General features: G+C 39.1%; 1 protein-coding gene across 4 annotated transcripts in view; it reads right to left on the bottom strand.

The window, feature by feature from the left end:
* The window catches only part of LOC107224739 (epithelial discoidin domain-containing receptor 1), a 143402-nt gene that overhangs the window by 79400 nt on the left and 37744 nt on the right, over positions 1 to 26258 (bottom strand). The window contains exons 1-2 of one of the 4 annotated variants that reach the window (XM_046731155.1): positions 17448 to 17649; positions 17259 to 17372 (exon numbers count right to left, since the gene is read on the bottom strand). The exons of 1 other annotated variant lie outside the window; for it this stretch is intronic. The gene's annotated coding sequence lies outside the window, so the exon portion shown is untranslated. Of the gene's footprint in view, positions 1 to 17258; positions 17420 to 17447; positions 17650 to 26258 lie in introns of those variants that run through there. 2 more of the 4 variants (XM_046731156.1, XM_015664921.2) reach the window with 2 other exon arrangements.

Here is a 26258-nt window from a genome sequence, read left to right as displayed (position 1 = left end):
TTGATATCTTTTTTTGAAAAACAGAAATCAACGTCGTATCTTGGAGCGTTTTTGAGTTGTCGTGGCAAAATTAATGAGAAAACGTTATTTAGAGAAAAACACAATTATGTGCGACTAAAAAACCGCTGATTTTCATCGAAAAAAATATCAGACCAATCATTTAGAAATAACAAAAGAATTCGCAAGTTTTATTTTAACTAGTTTATAAAGTTGAATTGAAGTTTTATTTTATATAACACATTTTCATCCTTTCTAGTCCCCCACCCCCTGAGCTTAATTATCCAAATTTTTCACTTTTACTCGCTCTGAAAACGTAACGAAATTTTACGATGCGTTTTCCCCTCAATCCGGGTGTCGTCCAAAAGTGTTGTAAAAAAAGGCAGCATCATAAATATGAATACGTTTACCAGAATCGTTTCAGGAACTGAGACCGGCTGCACATGGCAATATCCTTGCAAATTCAATCGGGAGTGATAGACAAACACGTGTGCACGCATGTGTTCGGAATGTAATATCGTTGAAATAACTGCTGTTTCGAGGATATTGTTTGGATGACATTATTCGGACCGGGTTGCTGCATCGCGTACGATATAACGGGGTTGGCGTTGCCTCTTTAGATCCGTAGATTCGGAGGGAACGAAATACGCCCGTCACATCTGGCATACCACGCAAATCTGCAGAAACCCCCGTCAATTTCTTAAACTGCATACCAGCGCCGTTTTCATTACTTAAAAACCTCCCGAAAGGTATTCACGACTCGGTTCGAACCACTCGCGTCGCATCAAATACTCCCTTTTGCACCCCCTCCCCCCCACCCCCCCCCCCCCCCCCCCCGATTCATTCTTCCTTATCGCTACACTCCGATGTGGTCTCGCTTATTGCAGGTACGAAAGATGGATCGAAAATTGTCGGCCAAGGGAAAACCCGACGAGTCGATTCGAATTAAGAATAAATGATATAAAGTAACCCTGTTATACCTAAAGTAATTTAATCTTTTGATATAAAAATTAGGATGAAAAATTTACTAACAAATGCAAAATTTGATTAAAGGTATATCGAATTTAATTATTACCCCGACAAAATAATTTCAATTGATTAGAAAAAAAAAAAAAAACAAAAAAAATTTGTGAAATGAAACTGAACGATTGTCTTTACGTCGTGATTACGAATACTGAACTCGAAATTCGAAAATTCAACGGCGTGAATTTAAGAGTTAAACGACGCGAAGTTAATCTTTCTCTTTTCTTTTTTTATCGTCATGTTTTTCTCGATTCGTAAAGACTTATCATTCGACGAAATCAATTTAACAAGTAGACATGTAAGGGAATTAGTTAATAAAATCCTAGCATTATATGTGTGAGGTAAATATGTAGTGCCCAATTTATAGCAACTGAATGAAATTACTAATTGAAACGATGAGGCAATTTTTCGTTATGACAGAATATTCGTTTCATAAAAAAAAAAAAAAAATCGAGAAATCATATGCTTAATGAATCTAGTTTCTTTCATCATCTACATTCGAACACCGGATGTTAATCTAAGACAGGAAATAGACCTGAAACGTTTTGATTAAACGCGATAAGGAAACATCGAGGATTGTCGTTGTTGGATATAGAATGTGTGTCAGGAGAACATCCGGCGAGGGTTGAAGGTTGAAGGTTGAAGGTTGAAGGTAGTATAGGTACACGTATACGTATCGTACGGAGGAAGGGTAGCCCCACTGCGCCGGGACGAAATCCAATATCGGTGATATTTTATTAGATCTAATATTAATTCCTTCATAAATCTGATCCTCACAATAGCGAAGGCTTGCCAGATTTATTGCCGGCTTCGTACGTATCGCATGTATGGCAGCTATGACGATAGTTTCACACTGCAAAGGATGTATCAACGTTCCTTTTGCGTACACCTTATACCTTACGCATCCTACGCATACGGGAGAGAGAGAAAGAGAGAGAGAGATAGACAGACAGTCAGATAGATAGATAGATACATAGATAGACAGACATATTGATAGACAGATTTATGGATATATAGATAATTAGATAGACAGACGGATAGATAGATAGATAGACAGATATATAGATAGATAATCAATTGTTTTGAGTTCATTACCGACCTTCCTCGGTGAAACAAAAGAATTGATTACAATCAATGGGTCACTAAAATTCAACGGATAGATAGATCGATAGATAGACAGATAGCTAGATAGACAGTTAGATACATAGACAGACGGATAGGTAGATAGATAGGCAGATAGACGGACAGACATAATGATAGATAGACAGATAGATAGATAGATATATAGATAGGCAGATAGATAGACAGACAGACAGACAGATGGATGGATAGATAGATGGATATATATATATATATATAGATAGGCAGATAGATAGATAGACAGATAGATAGATAGGTAGACTAATAGATAGACAGAAAGGTAGGTAGATAGACGGATAGATAGATAGATAGACAGATAAGGTTTATTATGCCCATGCCAGTGCTTGGACAAAAAATCAGAGACACAAGTAAAGAATTCACCGAAAAATAAGAAAAGGTGAAACTAATTGCACAAGTATGAACACGTAAAGAAAAAATAGAATGTTAACAACAGAGGTGGATGACAAGTACGAATTGAATAAAGTAAAAGAGAGAGAGAGATATGGAGAGAGATGCGAGGGGGGGGGGGGATGAGGGTCCACAGTTCGGATCCAATGACGCGGATGAGTACCTCGTGCAACACAATGCGACCACCCTCCTCCATCTCTGTGACCACCCCGGCAGATGTGCAATCCTCAATAAAATCCTAGCGTATAGGTACATATTGCCTCTGCAGTGCGTATAATATGAACATGGTCACCGGTCCAACCAGCCCGGTAACAATCCTGTCAGATGCAAAATCTGTGTATACCCAATATGTGATACGATACGTGTCGGAGAGTATGTTTCAATTTTATGCAAATACGATTTATCATATTCCAAACCTACGTCTATCTTTAGACGTTTTTCCTTTATTACGCTGAAATTTTTGTCGACTTTATCGAGATTTTGAGCGTGAAATAAATCGTACGTTGGCGAATAGAATGACCTGGTGGAATAATACAAGGTTTTCTCTCATCGTTATGATATAATTGCGAAGGCGATTACTCGCCGAAGATGTTACGGTATTATCAGAGAGTTGTTTATTATTCGTCAGGTGGCATGAAGTTGATAAGTAATTCAAAACAAAGCTCAAGGAGCTCGTAGTTGAATCGAGGGATGTTATGAAGGGGTTGATAACCGTGAGACTCGAGACGCGGCGCGTCGTCTGCACGTCGTGTTTCTTGCTTTGAGTTTGATCTGCGGAGCAGAAATGCGGAAGTGAGTAAGTAAGTGAAGGAAGGAAGTAAGGAAGGAAGTAAGGAAGGAAGGAAGGAAGGAAGGAAGTAAGATATACAACAGAATTAGGAAGAAAGTTGGGACGGGACGAACGATAGAAAGAGAAAGACGGATAAATTCAGTCGTATTACAAGTTTCGTCTCAAACAGAAGCTTGCGACTCGTCGTCCTTCTCTCCTCGCACAGCGTCTTTTGGTTCTTTGTTCGTTTCGGCTGGGTTAAATTGTTAATAAGACACCGTCACAAAGCCGAGTATATATGTATACATATACCTCGTACCTGCGATATCTACGTTTCTCTTTCACCTCGTCGACGTTCGAAAAAGGGCCGGGGTAGGTATAAATATGTAAGGTAAGAGGGAGTCAGGCTTGATGGCCGGTACGCGATAAAATATTAACGAAATATTGGGGCGTCGGCCCCAATGACGCTCCTGCACGGTTTCATCCGGTGTGTATCTTTTTTTTTTACCTCTGTAAGGGTGCGAAGCCTTGAGTCCAATCGAAATTCAGGCGCGGTTGGGCGTTGTATATTAAAATGCGATTCGTTTCCGAGCTTTCGAGTTTTACCCCAGTGAAGAATTCGAAAAGAGAACGTTGAAGGAAATGCGAAACCGATCGGACAATTTAGAAATTGGGAATTTGTCGTACAGCGTTTTGAAAAAAAAACAAAAAAAAAAAAACAAAAATTTTTTCTTCTTCACACATGTTTCTTGCTAATTTTTCTTTAAAAACTTTTTCATTCGTCTTCCAAGTCCCATCGGTTTCAGATTTTTCGTTCGGTCGTTTTCTCGATCGTCGTCGATGAAGACCCTTTCCTTTTCACGGCGATCAAAAGTATCCCGAAAAAGTTCATTTTTCCGGTGTATTTCCAAGAAAAAGCTGTACCGTCCCCTTTGGGATACCCGAACGCCTGTTTCGAGCATCCGATAAAGCTCCCTGTGCAAGCTTCCTTTCACCCCTGGAAGCGCATGTCTACCCATAACTGCGACGGCATCCCATATTCCTCAGATGTCAAAATAAATTGTTTATTTTCAATTTCTTTAATTCACCGCCCTCCTCCCTCGGGGAAGAGGGGGTGGTGGACCGAAAGCGAACCTGTATACATATACATATATAATATACAGGTAGCAGCGTTTGCAGCCCCGGGAACTGAATAATATAACGAATTTATTCCACCCGAAGAAAGCTCCAGGGATTAATTTACTTTTTTTCCGTTACTTTTATCACCGCTCTCTTCGTTTTCTTCTCTTCTCTTATCCCCCTTCCCATCCTTCCTAGTCTTCGTCTCTCGTTTCCCCCGTTTTTTTTTTTTTTCCCGCCATCCGCGTCGCTGACATGCATTAAAAATACAAACCTGAGAAAGGCTGTGCAGTTTGACAAGGAAATCGATTCTTTCAAGATTACAAATTATTATCGGTAATAATTAAAATTTTATAATTATTCGCGAGCACGTATACAATAAAACGCAAAGAATTGAGAGATGAGGTTATAAAAGTTACCACAAATTCAATTCGTCTCAAACAAACACAATATTTTTGCAATACATGTATATATTTATAAAATTTTACACGATATCTGATTATAAATTCAACGCGAAAATCTTTTAAAAAAAAAATTCAGTTTCAGCGTGCAAATTCATTTAGAATTTCCCCATGTTGGTTAGAATTTATTACGAAACCGAGCGGTAAGTTTTATAAGCGCGAAGGATCGAATCGATTTTCGCAAAATCAAATCGAGATCGCGTATAATTACTTCTGAGTTACAGAGAAAATGCGTCGCATCTAAAGCAGAAAGAGTCCGTAATCGAGACTGGGTAAAAAAAAAAAAAAATAAAAAAATCCAACCAACTTAATTCCTCGTTTAAAATGTAACATTTGTAAAGGCTATTTGGTAACTGCGGAATACGGATCAAGAGTGAAGGAATTTAATTTCGCGATACCTTCAGCGAGGCAGTCTTTGTAAAATGACTGCGAAGGTGGCGGATTTTCTTTGTCAAATTAAAATTTTTACGACGAAGTTCTTTTACTGCCTGCAGCAGGGATGCAATATCAGATGAACCGAGTTTAAGTCCGAAAGTGCAAGTCGCGTGTTCGAAGTTGCGAGAAAAAATTTGCCCCCCCCCATTTTTTCACCTGCTTCTTTTCTATTTCTCGATTTTCGATTAAATCGATTATTTTTTGCCCGATTAACCGAGTATGATCGATTATTTTTCCTCACAATCGGTTTTTGTTTTTTACGTCCATGAACGAGGCAAAATAAATACCAACTTGTGTGATTAAAGTGTCGATTATTATCATTGTCTTATTTATTAGAGCTATCTAGAAGGGTGAAAAAATTTAAAAAAATAAAATAAAAATCTTAACCTGTCCGTACGAAGGATTGACGTTTCTAGTGTATATACAGGGGGTTAAATATCCCGAAGGCGATTGCAGGGGGTGAAAAGCTCCCGTGGGATTCTGTGTCGCGTGTCGCGGGACGAGAGATCGAGATGAATGGTGCAGCGGAATTTCGATCACGCCTCTAATCGTCCCAATTTGCATACTCGGTATATGTAGAAAATGGGACAATCCAGTTATCCGTATTATTATTTTATAGACAAATCGGTTTAAAGAGCGTAACGCGCTTGAATAATGAGAGAGATTGATCGATTGATGGATCGAATGTTTATTTGTGCCGTTTTAAAACCGCATGGAAAATTTAGAATACATATTATTAGAAATTAGGCGAAGAAATTACGATCAATTAGTCGAACGTACGATCTAGAATTGAGAGAGAAAAAGAGAGTGGTTTGAGAATGGATGCAATTCTTTCAATTGACGCGTTTGTCAAACGATTATAATTCATACAGTGTTGCAGGTATTGTTCGTTATTATAAGCTTGTTGAATGCTTCATTGAAGGAGCAATCTTGCAATAAACTTTACACAAGCAGACGCGATAGGCGATAAGACTTCGTTCAGGCAGTTTAAAAGCGCGTAAGATACGTAAGACGTATTATTACGTTTTATTGCATGTAACAAAGCTCTGTGAAAAAAAAAAGATTTTTTTTTCTTTATTGTCCCGATTTTTCCCATCAAATTCGGTGTTTTAGAACGTAGAATTTACGAACATAATCATGATTATAGTATATTGTTTCTAGTTTTTATGTTACAGTAGTATTGCAAGGAAGGGATGAAATTTTTTTTTCTCTCTTCAGCCGTGTAGTTTTTATTTTATTTTATTTTTTTTTTTGATAAATTTCAGTCATTAAAAAAACCAAGAAATCAAACAAGATCGAATTTTTTATCTGAATATTGCTTTCTTGAGTCATATATATGAAAATTTCGATGAAACAAATGACTATAGTAAATTTCGAAAAAGTTACGCTTATTCTCAGGGTTGTTGACATCAAATATTACCAGGACCACTCGAATATCAATTATAACAAAACCACAGTTGACAATTGTAATTATTTCTATATTATTCTATATTGTTATTTCACGCAAAAATTGACTTGTAAATTGAATTTAAAATTTTTTTTTTTTTGCCTTCTTGCTTGTCATTATCTTACAATTAGTTTTCCTCTCCGAAATCGACAAATTTCGAATTCACTCTTTGCAAACAAATACAATTTGTAATTATCCACCACGCGGCACTCTGTAAAAAGTTTGTTAAGGTTAAAAAATATATATATATATATTCGGTGAAAAGACGAGCGTTTTACGTTATTTGGAAGATCGCGCTCAGTTGATTTATCTCTTTTTTTTTTTATACATATATATGTATATAAATTTGTTTTTTTGAATTTATGAATTATCGTGAATAAAAGATCTTTGTTATCCGTCGCATCAATCATAATGTCAATTTACGTCGCAAAGAAGAACCGAACTTTTAATATCGAATATCTCCGGTTGGCGTATCTAACGACTTTTTCATTATTAATTCAATCTCGTAAAATGGTTTAAACAATAATGTAATACGAATTCTTAATTCAGGCGAATAAGATTCTCGGCTGATACACTGTTGCGTTATCGATCGTGATCCGTGATTTGAATATAAATAAGCCAGGAAAGAAGTAACAATACAAGTGCTAAGGCGCGTTTCTCCGTAAATTACCAAAAAAAAAAAAAATAAAAAAAAAAATAAATTAATAAATAAAAAGAATGAAAAACTGAAAAGAAAGTAACAAATCAAATCAGAACGCGATCTTCCGCAAAACGTGCAACGCTCGCCTTCTTTTCGCAAAAAAAAAAAAAATTCCTTCATTCGACCCGAACAAACTTTTTACGACGTGCTACGGTGAAAAATCGCGAATTGTTATTTTTTTTCTCTTCGCTCAAACACCCTAATAATAACGCGTACCAAATGAATTCGTCGTTTTCTTTTCTCTCTCTCTCTCTCCTTGTCATCCCTTAACGGTTGTTCGAAAAAAAGAAGTAGAAGAAGAAGGAGAAAAAAAAAAAAGAAAAAAAAATAGAAAAAAGAAAAGCTTCTTTCGAGCTTAAGTTATAAACCATCGAAGAACGTTTATATCCGTATTTTATTCGTTCACGTATGCATGTATGTACCTACCAGGTATATACATATATATATATATATATATATATATACACACAATACGGGATTCTCCGAGGTTTTGTTGAAGAAGCGAAGAGCGAGGGGAAAGGAGGGGGGGGTGGGGAGGGAGGCGGAAAGGGGAACGACGATGTGATTGTACGCCAAGTTTCTTTTGACGTGAAATTAATAATAAAAATGAGATTTGGACCGGAGTTGGGGGTGGAGGGAGAGAGTGAGGTGGGGGGAGGGTGAAAGCGGGGTAGGAATTCTCCATGCGTATAATAATATTCCCCGGAGCAAGTGGAATTAAAAGACGACTATACACGCGCGGGGTTCCTCCTTCCATTCTCTGTTCTCCCGTTTCTTCACATCTCGCAAAAATCTGTCTCTCTCTCTCTCTCTCTCTCTCTCAATCTGTGTCGTCGTACATTTTCTCTTCGCTTGTCGTATGTATTATAAACTCTTTCCTTGTGCAGTTTATGTTTTTAGTTAATCAGTTTTGATTATGACGATTCGTATTTGAGATAGGAGAAGGGACAGAGAAGGAGAGAGAGAGAGAGAGAGAGACGAGCTTAGATCGACGTAGTTCAATAATATAAGACGTGTAATGACTTTTTAAAATTTTAAACTGAATATAGTACCGAGAAGACAAAGACTTCGTTCGTAATCTTTTTTATGAATTTTACTCTACTTTTTTAGTTAAACTAGGCTTTAACGTCAGTTCATCGTTGCACGAGCGTCGAATTTTTCGCAACAGTTGCAAGAAAATATAGCAACAGCGATCGTAATGAGAAAGAATAGCAACGGATACCAGACTTTCCGGTAACGCCTAGAAAACTAATTTTCATTTTCTACCTGGAACTATATTTTTCGATTGTTGTAAAATATGAAAATAGTTAAGGACCGAGCGGTAACCGGTACTAAAAATTTCTCCCAGTTACACCGAAACGAAATCCTAGCTCGTATAAATTTTATTTCACGGATAATTTTCTCCTCACTCGTTGTTTTATCTCTTTTTTCTATCTATGTGTGTTCTTTGTTATTCATTGTCTGTGTTTTTAAACTAACAGGCTGAGTTTGTTAGTCCTGCGACGAGTAGGATACCTTTTATATTGTGAAAATGAAATAACGAATTTAAGAAAGAACGGACAAATAAAATAGAAGTTCCCAAAATCATCTTAAATACTCAATTTCTCTCTGTGTCTTCATCTTATTTTATCGCGTAGATTTTAGAATAATCTAAAATCAAAGTTATACATATAAGACAGATGGGTTATTATAAGAATCTTTGACGACATTCGATAATTAGGGGTTGTTGTTTTCTTTTTTTTTTTTGTAAAGCAGTTTTCGAAAATTTATCCAATCCTCTAGCTGCATAGATATTCAATTCATATTTTCAAGCGTTCTCACGAAGTTGCAATTCTCCACGGCGAGCACATTCAACTGCAGATGTTGCTGGATAATGTGGCACGTACAATTAAAAACTTTGGCAAAATAATTAATTGTGGAAAGTTTATAAACGCTGTACAACGCGATGTGGATTAATTACAAATAATTTCCATTATTTGTACATCAAATTCCATTCAACCGATAAAGTGTTACACCGAACGAAATTTTCATCACCTAAGAAAAGATTTACCAGTTATTTACACGTTCGGAAGCAATTTTAAACCCGATTATCGACCACGAAATTGTTGAAAAAAATTTTAGGACAAAAATTCAAAAATCCAGCCACGAGGCCGAATCGATGAAAATTTTTTTTAAGATCGTGTCAAAATTTCAAGCAGATCGGACGAAAAGTTGACCGAGAAAATCTCAGCCGGTGGATCGAAAGCCTGGTCGTTCGCTATTTATACGCGTCATGCCGCCATTTTGTTATTAATTTGAATGAAAAAATTGAAAAACATTCTTGAAACTTTGAATAATAAAGCCCTCAAACTCAAATTGCTCCGAGTGTTTTCATTTTCTTGAGAAAAAAAAAAAATAAATAAATAAAAAAAGGCAATCCCCCCCCCCCCCCCCCTTTTTTCCTGTCTTAAGCACGCTTTAAATTTGCATTAAACAAATTGACGCGTGAATCGAACGGTAAAATATTCATTCGCATTAATTATCCTCAACTATATACCGTAAGGTGAATATATGTAATAGAATGCGAAGTTTTTGTCTCGATGTCAGTCCATCAGGCGCAGAACAAGTTAATTAAATTCTACGCTCTTCATGTCCGGGACGAGTTTGCAAAGGACTTGACGTTTCTGCACAATGATGATGCTGCTGCTGCTGCTGCTGTTGCTGTTGCTGCAGAAGGGTGGCGTTGAGAAACCAGCCCAAGTTGTTAATTAGACTCACAATGAATGGCACTACATTCATCCGAAAACACTCAAAGCTTCAACTCTCTGCATCAACGCCGCATTCCGTCACTCGCGAGTTAAACGGGTATACGGGCATTGGTATTTCATAATTTCACCACTGTTCTATGCATTAACGTTACCCGAAAAATGTCCGACACTGTGCAGGAGTCCTTTGGACGCTGGTCGAAACGAAAGTTCCGCCACTTCCGCTTCTTTTTTTCCTTTTTTTTTTTTTGACAAAGTATTTCCCGAGGTCCAAGTATTGAGAATTTTCTTTTTTTTTTTCTTTTTTTTTCTTTTTCTTCCTCCCGCGTCAAATCGTGCAACGTGCCAGCAGTTCCGATTCGCGTGCCAAATTTTTGAAAATCAAACGGTGTATTCAAAGAGAATTCTTTTCCCGGCTGAAGGTCGACAAGTTTTTGGGGGATGGAAGATGGATGCAGAAAATAAATAAAAAACATAAAAATAATCACCCGTTCGTTGCAAGCGCCTGTTTTGTTGGAATGAGAAGAGAAAAAAAAATAAAAAAAAAAATAGAAACGACTGAAAAAATTGTAACAATAGAAGCGCTTCCGGTAAGAGAGTGATTTTTTGTTTTCAATTCTCTACCGACAGCTAATAGGATTAAAAAAAAAAGATAAATGGGTTCTAGCGAAAAAGTGCGATTTTTTTTTTTTTACAATTTTCAACGGCTCGATGCCAGTTTTCCGATATTCTTCACTAACCTAGATGAATTTTTCATCCAGAAAACTTGTCGACTCTTCGCCAGGAGAAGAATTTTCTTTTCAAAAAACCGTTTGATTTTCAAAATTTAGCTCGCGAACAGGAACCAGTCGTTATCCGAGTGAGGAGAGAACAAACAAAAAAAAAAAAAGAAGAAGAAAATTCTCAATATTTAGACCTCAGGGAACACTTGAGCGCAAAAAAAAAAAAAAAAAAAAAAAAAGAAAAACCTAGAAGTGCCAGAACTTTTAGGTTACTCTCCGCGCTCAAACGACTCGTATGAGTTCAACAGCTTTTTATTCATACTCCAGAAAATTTTTACGAAACAAAACTTATATTTTATTATACACCCCACTCGAATCAAATTCGTCGATAAAATAAAACGCGAAGCATTGAAGAGGTTGTGCAGTCTGACCGGAAATCGATCATTTCTGTTAATTATATTACGAGAAAGTCGGATATAGACGTATAAAGTGTGTACCGAATTATTATATCCGTGAGGTACGAGGAACTTTTTGAAAATATTGGAATTTGACGTTCGTTTACAAATCCGTTTCAAATTCTTACAAACATCTCGTAGATTTGTCCGTTTTCACTTCGAGATGTGCAAATTTTTGATCATTTTTTTTTTTCAAAAAATCTATTTTCAAAAAAATTCGTAACGATTCGTCGATGTTTAAAAATTTTATCCGTACTATAAACCCCGGTGTTTAAACACTCTTCTTTTTTCAAATTCTCGAAAAAGATCCCCGACATCCTCCGAGAATGAAAAAAAAAAAAACACCATCGTCGCATCTCTTCTTTGCAACATCACAGAAACGACAGAAAAATTTTTCCGCAAAGCAAAAAAAGTAAAAAAAAAAAAAAAAACAATCGTCTCACCGACGTTACATTTGATTAAATAAATAATTCCTCGTCAAAAATCGTTACCAACCACCTGCCACTGCGCGGGTATAAAGTTATTATCGTCACTCGGTAAAACGGGGGTTGAAATCAAGAACAGGGGTTGGAGGATTGGAAGGTTCGGATGAGGGGGGTGGGGGGAGGGGGGGGGGGGGGCGAGATTACCCCCGGGGTTTTGGGGGCAATTGATTGATACATGTCGGTGTTATGAAATACCTGTACTTTGGTATCATCCCCCCGCCCTCTAGCCCCTCACCCCTTGCCGAGCTCGCGGCTAAAATACTCCCGAGGGAAGCAGGTGAAAGTGCGCGGGTGAAAAAGGGCGGCAGGTTCGCCTGTGCACGACGATTTTACACGGGGCGTCACGTTATGTTTTTGTATATGTACGTGTATACAAGAGTTTCTCAACCCCTTGGATATATTACACCTGTATGTATACATATATGCTTTGGATGCACGTTCAGCTCCTGCAGAATGCAGTGTCAGTGCCTCTGGGTACACGTTCCGGTAATTGAGGTACGTGGAAAAGAAATAAACGCTCGATTCGCTCGACAATTTTTCACCTTTGTCTTCTTGTTTTTTTTTTTTCATTTTTTTAGTCACAGTTTCTCTGTTCTCAAAGGTGGTATGGGAAGTTATTGCAATCACTCTGAAAATGAAAAGATGAGCTTTTACCAGATTCTCGCGTTTTGAGGTTTAGAGAATCAACTCTAATCATTTTCAAACGGATTTTTGTCCGTGTCTGTGTGTGTGATCATTTTTTTTTTTTTCGTCAGACGATATTTCGAGAACGAGTTACCCGATTTCAATGATTTTAGTCTCAAGCGATGCGGATTTTGTAAACTTAGAACTGATTGGATTTTGGATTTGATCGGTCGGGTACTTTTGCAATTGTTTAAGTAACAGAATTCCAAAAAGTCGATTAAAAATGATGATTTCTTGAAAGTGGATTAATGGATTTGAATCAAAATTCGTATCGTGAGGTTTTTTGGGTTTTGTAAACTTTGTAATGGTAGATCCATTAAAGTGGTGAAAAATAAAAGAAAATCGTCATATTTTCATGTAACACGGTATCCAAGGGCTTCAAAATCGTTAATCACGAATCTGAATTTGTAGTTTCAAATTTAAATTGGCTATCATTAATTTTTTTTTCTCTATGAACCTGAAACCTGCAGTGTGAGAGCGAGAATTTTGGGCTTGTTTTTTTTTTTATTACATCCCATTCTCGTCACGCTTTCTTTCGAAATATATTACGTCACAGATTCAGGTTTACACATTTCTTACTTTCAAGTTGATAAAACCGAATCCAGTATCTCTGTACCCGATCAGGCAATTTTTTGTCAAATTTTCATTTCAACCCCCCACGTTTGTAAAAATAAAACTGTTCGATTAAAAGTTCAAAATTTTTAAATCGATACAGGAACAACGTTTCTTCAAAGCTTATTAAATCATGCGATAAACACTGAATTATTACCGTTATTGCTGTCGTTAACTACCGACAAATGTGAATTGTCTAATCAAATCCGCGTTTGCGGCAATTCGACGTTTGATCGTGCAAATATATTGCATTGCAATCGCGGACCGTTCGGTAGATTCTAATAAATCACAGCGGTTATCTCGCGTATTTGTTTCGCTCTATATTACGCACATCGAGAAAAAAGTCAAACAAACAAATTCTCACACGATAATAATAGATATGCACGTTGCGTTACAATATGTACAACATCGCAAGCGCACGTGTTAAAATGGATCGTTGATTGTATTATCAGCGTTCAAGGAACGAGTTTCTCATATTCTCACGATAAGCCAGTCTCGCAATTTTTACAAAACATTTTTATTCGCGGTCTGCTCGAATGAATCGTGCGACGTTTGATTTACGATCGTTGCTAAAACACCGCGACGTCTCGTAAATTTTTCCTTCTCACATTCTTTCTTGCCTTCTTTTTCTCTTTCTCTATCTTTGCCATTTTTCGACACGAGTTCATAGATTACGATTAGACCTCAAAGTCGAGGAATCGGGAATACAGAGGTCCCTTGTTTTCTGACTACGGCGTATCGCATTCGCATAACGTACGTGAATTTTTTTTTTTCCACCATTTTGAATTTCGTAATTCTGAACAATCGCTTTAGAATTGTAATCACCTACCTCGAGGTCCGATAGATCACCTGTGATTTTATAAATTTGTTTATTAAAAAAAATGTGTCCCTTAAAAGGGTCGCAAAGCGGATTATCTTAGAGTTGATATATAAAGAGCTCAAATTTTCAGGACAATTTTTTTTTCATTATTTTGAAAACGCCTAAGCCCCGGGAAGCATAAAAATTCATGAACAACCCTATTAAGATCCACCCTAAAGTATACGTATAGGTATAATTCACAACCTGCGATTTTTACTTTTTTACGTTTATGTATCTGTCATTATTATCATTATTGTTATTATTATTATTATTATTTTCCTTCTTGTTCTTGTTGTTTTTCAATCACTTGTCATCTAATGCATTAATTCGTACATCATGAAATTGGGAAAAAGATAATATCGGAACGAAGAGTTCGTTAAAAAAAGTTCATTAGCGATCGATATTTTATCTTCCGTGTTTGAACATGAATTATTATTATTATCATCTTCGAAATTCCGGCGGATCCGTGTCAAACAGTTTCCTCGATTTTCATAAATTTTATCCGACAAACACAGCGTCGGTAAACACTGGATATCATCTCGATCCGACGTTGGGTATAATAAATTTTCAATAATAAACTCGGGGCTCGTGAGTTGTTGTCGAAATTGTAATATATACAGATATATAAAATGTATACGTTGTACCTCGTCACGTATGTTGGCAAAGGGGCATACATGTATATACCTATACCTGTATCTACATGTATACGTATACTTTCGAGGAAATCGTTTCCCTCAGGAGCGGTTATCTTATCGGCTATATCGCGCTGCGCCTGCTCGATCCTTTACTTCTCCTCTCTCATCCCTCCATCCTGAACAAATATTTGCCCAACGTACAAGCCTGTCTCTCGATTTCGCTTCCCGTTTCGTACCTACATTCGTGGCTATCGCCAATTTTCTGCCGACCAAACGACCACGAGGTGTTACATAGGTATGTGGACACTGGACTCCGTCGGGGATGAGAATGAGGGGTGGATCGTAGACTGAGAGAAATTTTTAATTCCGTTTAACGCTCATTTCATTAACCATTTTCACTTTTTACCACAATCGAAAAATATTGTTCCAGGTAGAAAATGAAAATTAGTTTTATAGCCGTTGTCGGAAAGTCTGGTATCCGTTGCTCAATTTTTCTAGTAACCGTAACAAATGAAATTTTTCTCAGTGATAATGAGAGAAAGAGAGGATATACATATACAATAGAGGTCGACTCATTTTTTATTTTTTATTTTGTACCACATGAATTAGCTAACGAAATGAGAGAGTATTAGGAGAACGATATAATTCATGGTATCGCCATTTGTTTTTCTTTGTATATCAGAATGGATAAGAAAAGTCAGACGACCCTCTTTATATCTACTCAATATTGATATTCACCCCCTCCCCATAATTTCGTCAAAGTTCACCATACATTTGTACAATGGTACATGATTGATGAATCACGACTAGCGTGACGGGTTTTTGTGCCAATTTAGCAACAACTTGCAGCGTCTTGGAAATCGCGGTTTAGGGGACGATGAATGGTTTAGACGGTATTTGTTGTGAATTTCATGGTGATTACGGGTAATCAAAATAGAAACAATGCTGAGTGATAATCCATCCATCCGATCTTGCAATTAAGTTCCCGATGGAAATTTCCACTTTGACAAGGGATTCGGCATTATATAGTTTTCGGTGAAACTCACCGCTCAGTAGATACATAAACTACATTTTGACGTATCGCTGTGTATCGCATTGAAAATGTAACTTTGTTAGCTAATCTCCTGGGTGATGAATTTCATAAAAAAAAAAAGATTCACATACAAAAATCCACATGGATTCTGTAGTCCGGACTGTTGGGAGGAAAGTAAAACTCGTTCGTGTGAATCGAAACAACGATGACTGATACGAGTGAAGGATCTATACTACGATCGATCTATCTTCCATACCAACGTCTGACGGATTTCACAACGCGGGGGAATTCGATATAGGTCATATCGTATTCCGGGTCAGAGATCGCAAAAGCGAGCGGAGACGGTTGTCATCCTTATCCTCGTTGTCGTCTTTGGAGTTGAAGGGCTCGCAGTAAACACCAGGCGGAAAAGGAGGAAAGCGACTCGAATAAACGAGGGAGGCGGCCACCTGTCAGTGGCATGCTAGAGGAAGAAGGAGAGAGAGAGAGAGAGAGAGAGAGATAGAGCTTTTGGGTGAGTACAAGGCTGCAGAACCGCAGAGTCCCGCGGGTCTTATGAAAAGGGTTGGCAGCTGTATACGCTCCATAAATCAATCTGTCTCTGTATCCGCATCGCGAACTCAAATTTTCCTCCCATCTTCGATCTACTCGAGCCCGGTAAAACACCCTCCCCCTACCCATACCACTCAGTCCCGGATCTCTGCTTTGGCCACTTTGCGAAAAGTAGGGTAGAATATAAGAGAATAAGGTGGGGATTAAAAAGACCGAGTAAAAGGGGAGAGGGGGAAATATTTCGGGTCACGTGCTTTGGAACGAGGATCCAGAATCGCGGTATCTAGATCCAAATCCACGTGGCAAACGTATCGGCCCTTAACCTTTGGAAAACGCGGTAAACCATTAACCACGAAATAAACAAGCACGAAATAAACTAAATTCAAAACAAAAGTTAGCGGTTCGATGTGTCTAAAAATAATTACACTCCAGAATGTTCATTTGGAGTGTAAGTCAACACTCCGGAGTTAATCTTTTTTTTATCTTTTTGCAAAGCGACAGTTTCAGTTTCGTGGATTTTCAACAACCGTTGATCGAGTTTGACCCGAGAAAAAAAAACAAAAAAAAAAAACTTTCTTTCCTAAACACTTCCTCTACACATTTCACCGTTTAAATATAATCGCTGAAGTTATAAATATCAAGAATCGATTGTCATTATTGTATCTTGCCGAAGATTCTCCCCGAGTTCCAAGAATCAAGCGAATAAATCGAAGGGATGAAAATCGCGAGATGGATGCGTGATAAAGGATCGAACGATTACGGCACGCTTCCCGTTCAGCCTGACGAAGTAGTAGCATCGATGACGGGTCAGACGTCGAGTAGAAGACGTGTGGAAGTAAAAAAAAAAAAACAAAAAAAAAAGAGTCCGCGGAACGACGGCGATGCTTCGAAGGGTGTGGAGGAGGGTTCACGTGACACGGAGAAGTTTAATCAAAAGTGATAAACAAAAAAAAAAAAGATCAAATTCCATGTACTCACCGTCTGCGACGAGAGAAGCGGTGGTAGATCCGTTCGGTAGATTTTCACTCACTGCTCAATTAATTATGCCAACTCCGACGGTTAACCCCCGCGAAACGAACGAACTTGACAAATCTGTGAAGTAATAAGATGGGAAAAATGAAAAGAAAAAAAAAAAAAAAACTACAAGTTTAGTTACAAGAAACAAACAAACGAACTGCACGCGCGGTAATATCGCTGACGATTTTAACCACCGAGCATCCGCACGGACGTTGAGAGGGGGGTTGGGGATCTATCGATCTATTTATCAACGCGTGCTTATTCGAGCGCGTATTTAAAAGAGCCCGCAGACTTGCGGTACGTCGGGTGTTTGGTTGGCTGCCGGCGGCGACGCACCAATCTGCGATAACCAATCCCCTCGCGACCCTGCGACAGACTGAAGCCGAACGGGATTCGACAGCGCCGCCGTGACCCGGCGGCGGCGCCTAAAACTAACCGCGCGATCCGACATCTGCGCGTAGCTCTTAACGCTTATCCGAGCGGGTCGCGCGCTGCCGAGGAGAAACCAGCGTCGCCTCACCCCCACCCCCACCGCCCTTGTATTAGTATTTAGTAGCTTGCTGAATTGCCGCTCACCCCCCCCACCCCCACCCCCTTCGCCGTCCCATCTTCCATCGTAACCCAACTCACCCTCGACGACGTCTTGCTCTCTTGTCCTGCAGGGCTGTATAATGATCAATTTGACCGAGATATGATAGGTAGGTACTTGCAGGGAATTAAATTCAACGCTCGAGGTGAAATCTTTGCCGTTGAGATCAGAAGACCGAGATATTTAGCTGCAAGCGTTGGTGAGATAAAAATAATAGATTAATCGAAGAGGATTCGATTTAATCGGTTAAAATTTATCGATCGATCGATTGTTTTGTGTTCTTTTTTTTGCGCGAAACTGTGCATTTGAAAGTAAAAATTTGTAAATTTCAGTATTGTAGTCTTGATAGCGGAAATGTTTTTTGATAACTTCTAGTTTCGTTCGAAATGGTTTTCAATTTCAGGTAAGAATATTCATTTAACTTTCACTTGTTATATCGGATTGGTATTTAATGAATGAAACAATGATAATTATTGATAATTTAATGACATAAATTGATATTGATTTTGCCACTTTCATGCGAGTAGAAAACAACGACCGATTCTGAGGAAAAATATAAAAATCTAGTATGAAAAACAATCGATTTAATCCAAAATCGATTATTTTTCGTCATTCTTATTGTTAGTCCGATACCGACGCGTCTTGTTAACTTTTTTGCCAGATAGTTGTAAGCCGATAAGGAGATGGATTCTGCTCAAATATCTAGGGCCGTTTTCTTGCACTGAAATATAAAGCCTATGCTTTCGTTTCGTAGTTCTCTTTATAGTTCAGGAGAAATCGTACTGCATTAGCATTTTAATGAGTCAAATGCTACAATAAATAAGAGACAAATTTTGTGTAGTTTTGCCGTAAATATCAATTTTCGTTGTTTCTTCACAGGTTCAACTGTAAACGAATTCATTATCATTTCAGATCGATAGTGGAATATAAACTGCAAATATTCCGATAATCTGATCTATTTTAAATTGAGAAATATGAGAAGCTCCATATTTTTAGCCGAATATAAGGTCTGCGATATTCTTCTTTCAAATCGTGATCATTGATTTTTTTTTCAGATTTACAAACTGCGAAGATCGCGCTTGAAAAATACGAAAATCGAAAATACTGGGATTGGAAAAAAGAAAGCGTAGACACATCGATGAATTGTTTCAAATCACTTTTCAATCGATAAAAATCTCGTAGATTTGTTCGATTTTATTCTACCAGGGTTCGTTTATTCGCAAAATTATTTCCTACAAAGTGCAGTGGAAAAGATTTTATTATTTTCAGTTTTAGTAGTCGATTCAACACAGATATTTGATGATTGTGATCGATATCGGTTCAATGTTGTAAAATTGAATATTCTTTAATTTAAAAATTAAAACCTTACGATAAAAAGTGTTACTGTAAATTTTTGGCAAATAGTGTTCCCAATAAAATATCCCTTCCGGTAGAGTGAAATCGAACGATTCTACTAGATTTCCAATCGTTTTGAAACGATTCGAAACGATTAATTGTTTCACGAGCTTTTGTTCATAATTCCGGTGTTTTCCTGTTTTGATGATTTTAACAAGGTCTTCCTGCATCAAAAAATCACCTTGATAAATACTCAAGATCATTTCGTAACAAATTTAATGAAAATTATCGATTTTTTTACACATAATCTTCTTCAACAGCTGGACGATGGTTGGAAATCTGCTACCGTAAAATATTTAATTCCGCAGACAACTCTTAGATTTCTCGAAGTTTTTGTCATTGAAAAATACAACCCCCTTTCGCTTATTATTTATACACTAGTGGTTTCCGTTCAATTTCGTGATAATTTTGGTCCTCATTTTTCGCACTATTCTCTTAGACTTCTCTCTTTTGAATTTTTTCTGCTCTCTCCAACTCACCGAGTGAATTTAGGTTAAGCGCATTGATAAAATCGAATAACCGCGGTTGGCCCAACGAGCACGGGGTGGAGAAATGCGGAGGGATTGGAAGTGAGAAGTGAGTTTCCGAGGTGATATTACAAAGGAAATCAGCGATTCGATCAAGCCGCGGGGAAGCTAATTCGAGTCTCAATCACCATTAATTGTCGGGGTTTCATGAATCGCGGATATCGAGTCGTCGATGAATTCGAACTGATTAATCGGGTATTCGCACCGCGAATCCGGACAGCGACGAATAAATGTTCGGCTCTTTCTAATTCCCCTTCTCTTCTTCCAATTTTCCCACTTCGAGCCGAGGAATGCGCTTCGCAAGTTCGTTCTGATTTAATCGCTTTTGGGATCTGGGGCACGGCAAAAGCTCGCCGCAAGCTTTGGCAGTTCGGCAAGCTTCGACTTTCGTTTACTGCCACAAAACACCGACTACGAACCGAAGTTAAGGCGGGGCTACATTTTCGACCGTCTAAGATCATGCATATTTTTAGGAGCTTTGTTCTTTTTTTTTTTAAATATTTTTTTTAAGAAAACGAATACACTCGGAGCAACTTGAGTATGAGGGCTTTATTAATCATAGCTTCCAAGAACATTTGCGAATTTTTTCCGTTCAGAAATTAATAACACAATGGCGGCATTTTAAAATGAAAACAATAAATGAAAAACAAATTCCAAAATGTTCGTGAAACTATGAGGAAAAAAAAAAACAAAAAAAAAAAAAACTGTTCAAAATAGGTATATAAATTTTAGACCGTCTAAGGTGTCCCCCCCTAATACAGCTGACGAGGAAGTCGAGAACCTGAATAACCAGATTTATTCTCCGGTACGTAATTCGTCAGGTTCAAAATAACGGCACCAATTGAATCGACTATTTAATAATTCAACGATCGGTGAAAAAAATTGACATATGTATATACATATATGTATATATATATATATATATATATATATTCCAAGAGCACGCGCGATTGAAAATATCTCGCAACTATACGTATAATAAAAAATTGGCCAGGGTTTATTCCGCGAGTGAATGATAACTTTTGCATGCGATTTGATTGGAAAACATGTGAAAAAAAAAAAACGAAAAACATTGAAATTGAAAATTGTCCCGCCGCGAAATTGGTCGATAAAAAATCCGCCCGCTCCAGAGAAGAGGATAGAAAAAAAAAAAAAAATTGATACAGACGAAATACAAAAAAATATCGAAAGACAAAACCGCGTCCGAAGAACGGGTTGCATCTGGGGGGGGGGGGGGGGGGGGAGGGATTGACGCTTCGTTGGATATTTCACACGAGCACGTATTCGTACGTACACATACATGTATATGCATATTCTATACATACATACATACATATAAAAATAACACACATAGATACGTATGTGTATCCGTGTATACGAACCGTAGGGAATTCCAGTCTGGGGCGGGAGCCGGGATACAAGCTTCTAATTCCCTAAGCCCTGTTCTAATTATTCAACCGAATGTAGCACGGCAGGTGGGGGGGGGGGGGGGTACCCGGAGGGGAGGCAGTTCGCATAAATAATAGCGATGCAAAATAACGCGGAACGCCGGAGCGGCGCGAGTCATAGCCGGGGGTGGGAAAGCCGGCTTGACCTGGCACCGACGGATCGATGCATCGCCCCCACTTCCGCCTCCACCTGCGCTCCTGCCGCCCCTGCCCTCGAGGATTCCTCACGGCGTCAACTCGCCCCCTGCAGCACGTGCCCCGAATCCCGAAGTATGAATTATTTCGGGCTTTGATGCGCGCGGAAAATTCTCGACAACCGGACCGAGGTTTTGTGTCGGTGTTTTTTTTTTTTGTTTTTTTTTTGTTTTTTTTTTTGGAGCTCTTCACACTTCAAAAAAATTCCGAATCGTCATCATTTTGGCAAATTTTCGAGGGACTCGATTCGGTGTTTGGAAAAAATAAAAAAAATAAAATAATCGTTTGTCAAACAGATATTTATGTTGTGTCCATGATTAATATAAATAAATTTTAAATGTTATATACAATCCAAAAACGTAAATTCCGCGCAAGTTTGGGAAAAGCGTTTTCAACCCTCGCTAAAAGGTGGCAGCACGAACCGACGGGGGTTGAAACCGCGGGGATGCTGAATCAGGTATAAAAGAGAAACAAGAAGCTTTGAAAAAATGAGAATTTAAAGGTAAGAAAAATACCCGTTCCAGACCGACTCGACTGATTTTCACTACCTTATACGCATGTAACTTAGGAACACAACTTTAATGGATCATGAGCTTTTTCGAGCCCTTCGTCTCGGGCGTCGACGGAACCTGATCACAGTTTGTGTTTCGAGGGACTAAAAACAGGCTCCTTTTCCCAGCAGCAGGAGATCAGCTTGAGAGACGGGTTCGCCGCTCGGTGCATCGAATGATGATCCTCCTGTACCGGAACTGAAACTCACCACCCACCCTCGCAGCCAGCCAGCCAGCCAGACACGTAAGCTCTGTTTATGGAGCAGCCAGCCGGCGTCTTCCGTCGAGCTCATCCGTTGCCGCGAACGGATTTTATCCCGGATGGGGTTCGTTCCGGCTTCCGGAACTCCCTTCGCCCCGATCCGCAAGCTCTGATGTACAAAAGCTGCCCGTTCAGCCCTTATTTCGGTGCTTCTGTAAATTTTACGCCAACGTTTCTTCCTCCGCTGTTTATCGAAAAATGTCTCGAGAGATGAATCTCAGCAGATCCCAAAAAACGAAGAAACAAAAAATAAATAAATAAATAAATAAATATGACGAGTGCAAATTTGGCATAAATAAATACACGTGTATTGAATTATTATATCGTATGCGAGAAATCCTGCGAGAGAGATTGAGAGAGAGAGAGAAGAAAAAAATGTGTTTCCGAGGCTGTGCCGCTGGGCTTGTATCATAATTCAAACGATTTTTTTTCCCGACTACGAGCTGAGAGAACATCCTCCATGCTTTCAGAATTTCCCGTACGTCAGACCATCAGCGGTTACACGGGATAAAAAGGAACGAAAACACAGCAGCGCAAGGTTTATGCGTGTAATCCTTAGGCAACATCCACGTTATGAAAGTAAATTCACGCGCGGCATTGTTTTGCGTGTTTTAGGGAGAAAAAATATGGGGCGTTCCATGCCGAAAACTCCACCCACCTACAGTAAATTTTGACCATAGTTTTATACGCTGTTCGCTTAATTAATTGTTAGAATTTCGAAACATAAAAAGCTCTGAATACAGAATAGTTGAAACAAGTTCACGGAAGTACAGAATTGAGCTACGGAAATTCTCACTGATCTAAATTTTCAAACCGGTATGATAAATTAGGTTTTCTACCGTGTGAACTTTCCATTCTTTGTCCCCGCCTGTTTCTCCCCGAAAATTTGCCGTGTGAGTACTATTCATGAAAACGTTTGCCCTGTACTACGTGTTTGAATATATTAAAATTATGTCTAATAGGTTGAAGCGTCGCTTGAATTGGCAGGGAACGCCTCATAGAAATGCGAGGGATACGGGGTGAAATGTGCGCAGTCCATAAAAGTAACCTCGGGAAAAACAAAACGAGCGTTAAGGGTTAATCTTAATATTATTCTCGCATTAGGATTCACCTTCAGCTAGTAGCGGGTCAAAGCTCGTTTAAAGCTCCGCTTGGGTTGGCGAGCAGATTTGCCAGATATGAATATTTTTAGCGGGAGGGTCGGTGTCGCCGATTCTCCCGGCCCGAGAGTAGAAAAGAATTGCTAAAATAATCAGCGACCCCTCGATTTTTCTTTTTTATTATCCATTCTTGCCCGAGCATCGAGTATCCGTCGCGCGGTTTTTATTTTTCACTTCAATTTTCCGACATTCATTCCGCCCTTTGTTTCGGACTTAGTACACGAGCGGTTGGCGAGCTTTGGTATTTTCCACAATTCCACAGAGATGACAAAATATCACAAAGAGGGCGGACAGCGGCCTGACGCGGATTAAACTCCGCAACGTGTAGCCGCGCAGCTAGTTTACCGGAGCTTTGACTAATAGCTCAAGCTTTGTACAAATTCGTCGCTGTCTCGCTATGCGCCTTAACGCTGCTTCGCAAAACCAGGGCTTTCTATTCCTCAGGGTGACCGACGCTTTTCACTTTTACACGTCTTTTACCGAATTCTCATTCGGCCATGACGAGCTTTACGTCCTTTTCCTTCCCTTTGCCGAATTATTTCGACAATTTACTCGATATCTGCACCTAATTTATAACTCGAAATTACGATCGTCACTTATATATATATATATATTTAATGTAAGTGCGGGGTGCCCTGAAATGTTACGGAAATTCTCTGAGCCGAGTGGCTGCATAAAAGCTCCGGAGAATTGGTTCAATGCAAATCACGGCTTTTTGTCAGGGACATTAATTTGATAATAAATATATTTCGAATATAATCTCATTCCGACTGTCACTCGGTTTTCATCGCGCGCACGCCGCACAAGAGGATGAATTAAGCGATTGAATCAAGCCCTCATCTTCATCCGAAGTCGGGAATCCCTTCAACGAAAGGAGAATGGCCGACAATTTCGAACAGCACCGATTCCCCAGCTCCTCGAAAGTCGGAATTCAAACTCTGATGAAAATTCACGTTAGTGACGAATTGAAATTTGTGTCTTTCGACGAATTGTGGCGATGCCGATTTTTGTTCGTCTAGTAAAAAAAAAAAAAAAACTCGAGTTGAAAATGGAAGAAGAATCCATGACTAACATTGGAAAGGCAAGACCATTTAACAATCGATACGAAATTGAATCAGTGATTTCAGTTCGTTTTATGGATTTGCAGCTTGTCGCGTGATTTTCATTCAGTTTCTGTTTCACCCCTGATTTCCAATAATTTCCTCGAATTCTAGGGGAATTTAAGGGATTCACGGATTAACCAGAGTCACAAGAAATCCACAACAAATCGTTGGAAAATCATTTGCAAACTAGAAATCAAGGTAAGAACATACTAAAGAAATCATTAAAAATTTACCGCAAGATCAGCAATTTCCATAAATTTCAGGGCGATTTTTTCATTGCTGTAATTTCAAGTGATTTCCAACGATTTCCAATGACTTCGGTTATCTCGATTGATTTCTCGTTATTTCGCTTACATTCATTTACGATTTCATCTCCAACAGCATCGCTGTTAAATGTACATAACCTATGACTTCCTTGATCGAATGTCCCCTCGAGCCTGGAGTCCGAGGGAACCGGACGAGCAAATCCTCTCGGGGTGATTCCGTCAGCGAAATGTGTATTCGGCGCCGCAGGAGTCGAACCACCTGCACACGTATGACTCACACGACGTTGTGAAATTGCTGCACTATACGTATAATACTCTCGTTCCTCTGTCCCGTGCGTCATGTTAACGAAAAGAGGGGACAACACGAAATACGACGAATGTACCGCGTCAATGGCATCTGAACCTGCGAGAGTCGATACTGTCGATTTTTCCCCTTTTATCCACTAAAAATACAGGATAACTGCAAGGCTGAAAAAAACTGGTTTCTCTGACATTTGGTCCCTTTCGAAAATGATCTCAGTTCTCAAGTAGATAGGCAAGAAAAGTTCTGGACGTAGATTCCTATATCGACGTTTTACCGACACTGAGCCGAGACGTAAACCTTTTTCTAGAACGTTCCGCCGTTTGGGGAGATTTTAGAAGGCTTGTGTCTTGGCTAAGCGTCGGTAAGATGTCGGTAAAGGAATTTGTCTGCTGTCTAAACTGTTAAAAATTTCGAGAACTTTTCTTTCAAGATTTCGCACGAAATTTATGTCAATTTGCACTATTTCAAGTGTACAAATTCTTCGTAAAAAATTTTTGCACTTTGGCAACTGCCTGTGAGCCGATGATTATCAATTCTGCAAGTCCCGGTAGCATCTGGTGGTGCCTGAGAGTAAGTGATCGGAAGAAATCCATTATCGGATTTTAAGGGACAGCACCGCTTCTGGCGCGAAGATGAGATTTACGGGAGGTGCGGTCAGCGACGGATCGTCGGCACGTCGACGTCGCGCGTCGCCGCATTAAACTAAAGCAGCAATCACATCGCGGGAGAGTGCAAGTTGATCGGTTGATTTCCCGGGGGTGCCGTCACCCCGACCCCCATATCGGCTCCGCAGATGCGCCCGGTACCGAAAATTTCGCGACTATAGCTGCTGGTCGATTTGTCTTTGTTATGAGTGGTTGATCGGCGTGAGTGAAGAGATGGATAGCGATTAGTCCCTTTTAGGGAATTGCAGACGAGCTTTCGCAGCTTCCTACTTCTCGAGATAACTGCACAATAACAACCGAGAATCATTATAGACGCGGGTTGGTATATTTCCAGTCAAATTGCAGCAGCCAACTCTACGGAGGGGTTAATTATCAAAGGGATCCGCGATCAAAGACCTGAGCCTCTCTGCTTCTGGCAGATATATTTACCTCAGAGTCGGTAGACAACCGCGTTGCTGGCCTGCTGGGCGTGCAGAACGGCATGAAAATCGTTTAA

This window comes from Neodiprion lecontei, chromosome 2 (genome assembly GCF_021901455.1).
Source record: "Neodiprion lecontei isolate iyNeoLeco1 chromosome 2, iyNeoLeco1.1, whole genome shotgun sequence".
Classification (NCBI taxonomy): domain Eukaryota; kingdom Metazoa; phylum Arthropoda; class Insecta; order Hymenoptera; family Diprionidae; genus Neodiprion; species Neodiprion lecontei.
This window is presented reverse-complemented; position numbering and strand designations above follow the sequence as displayed.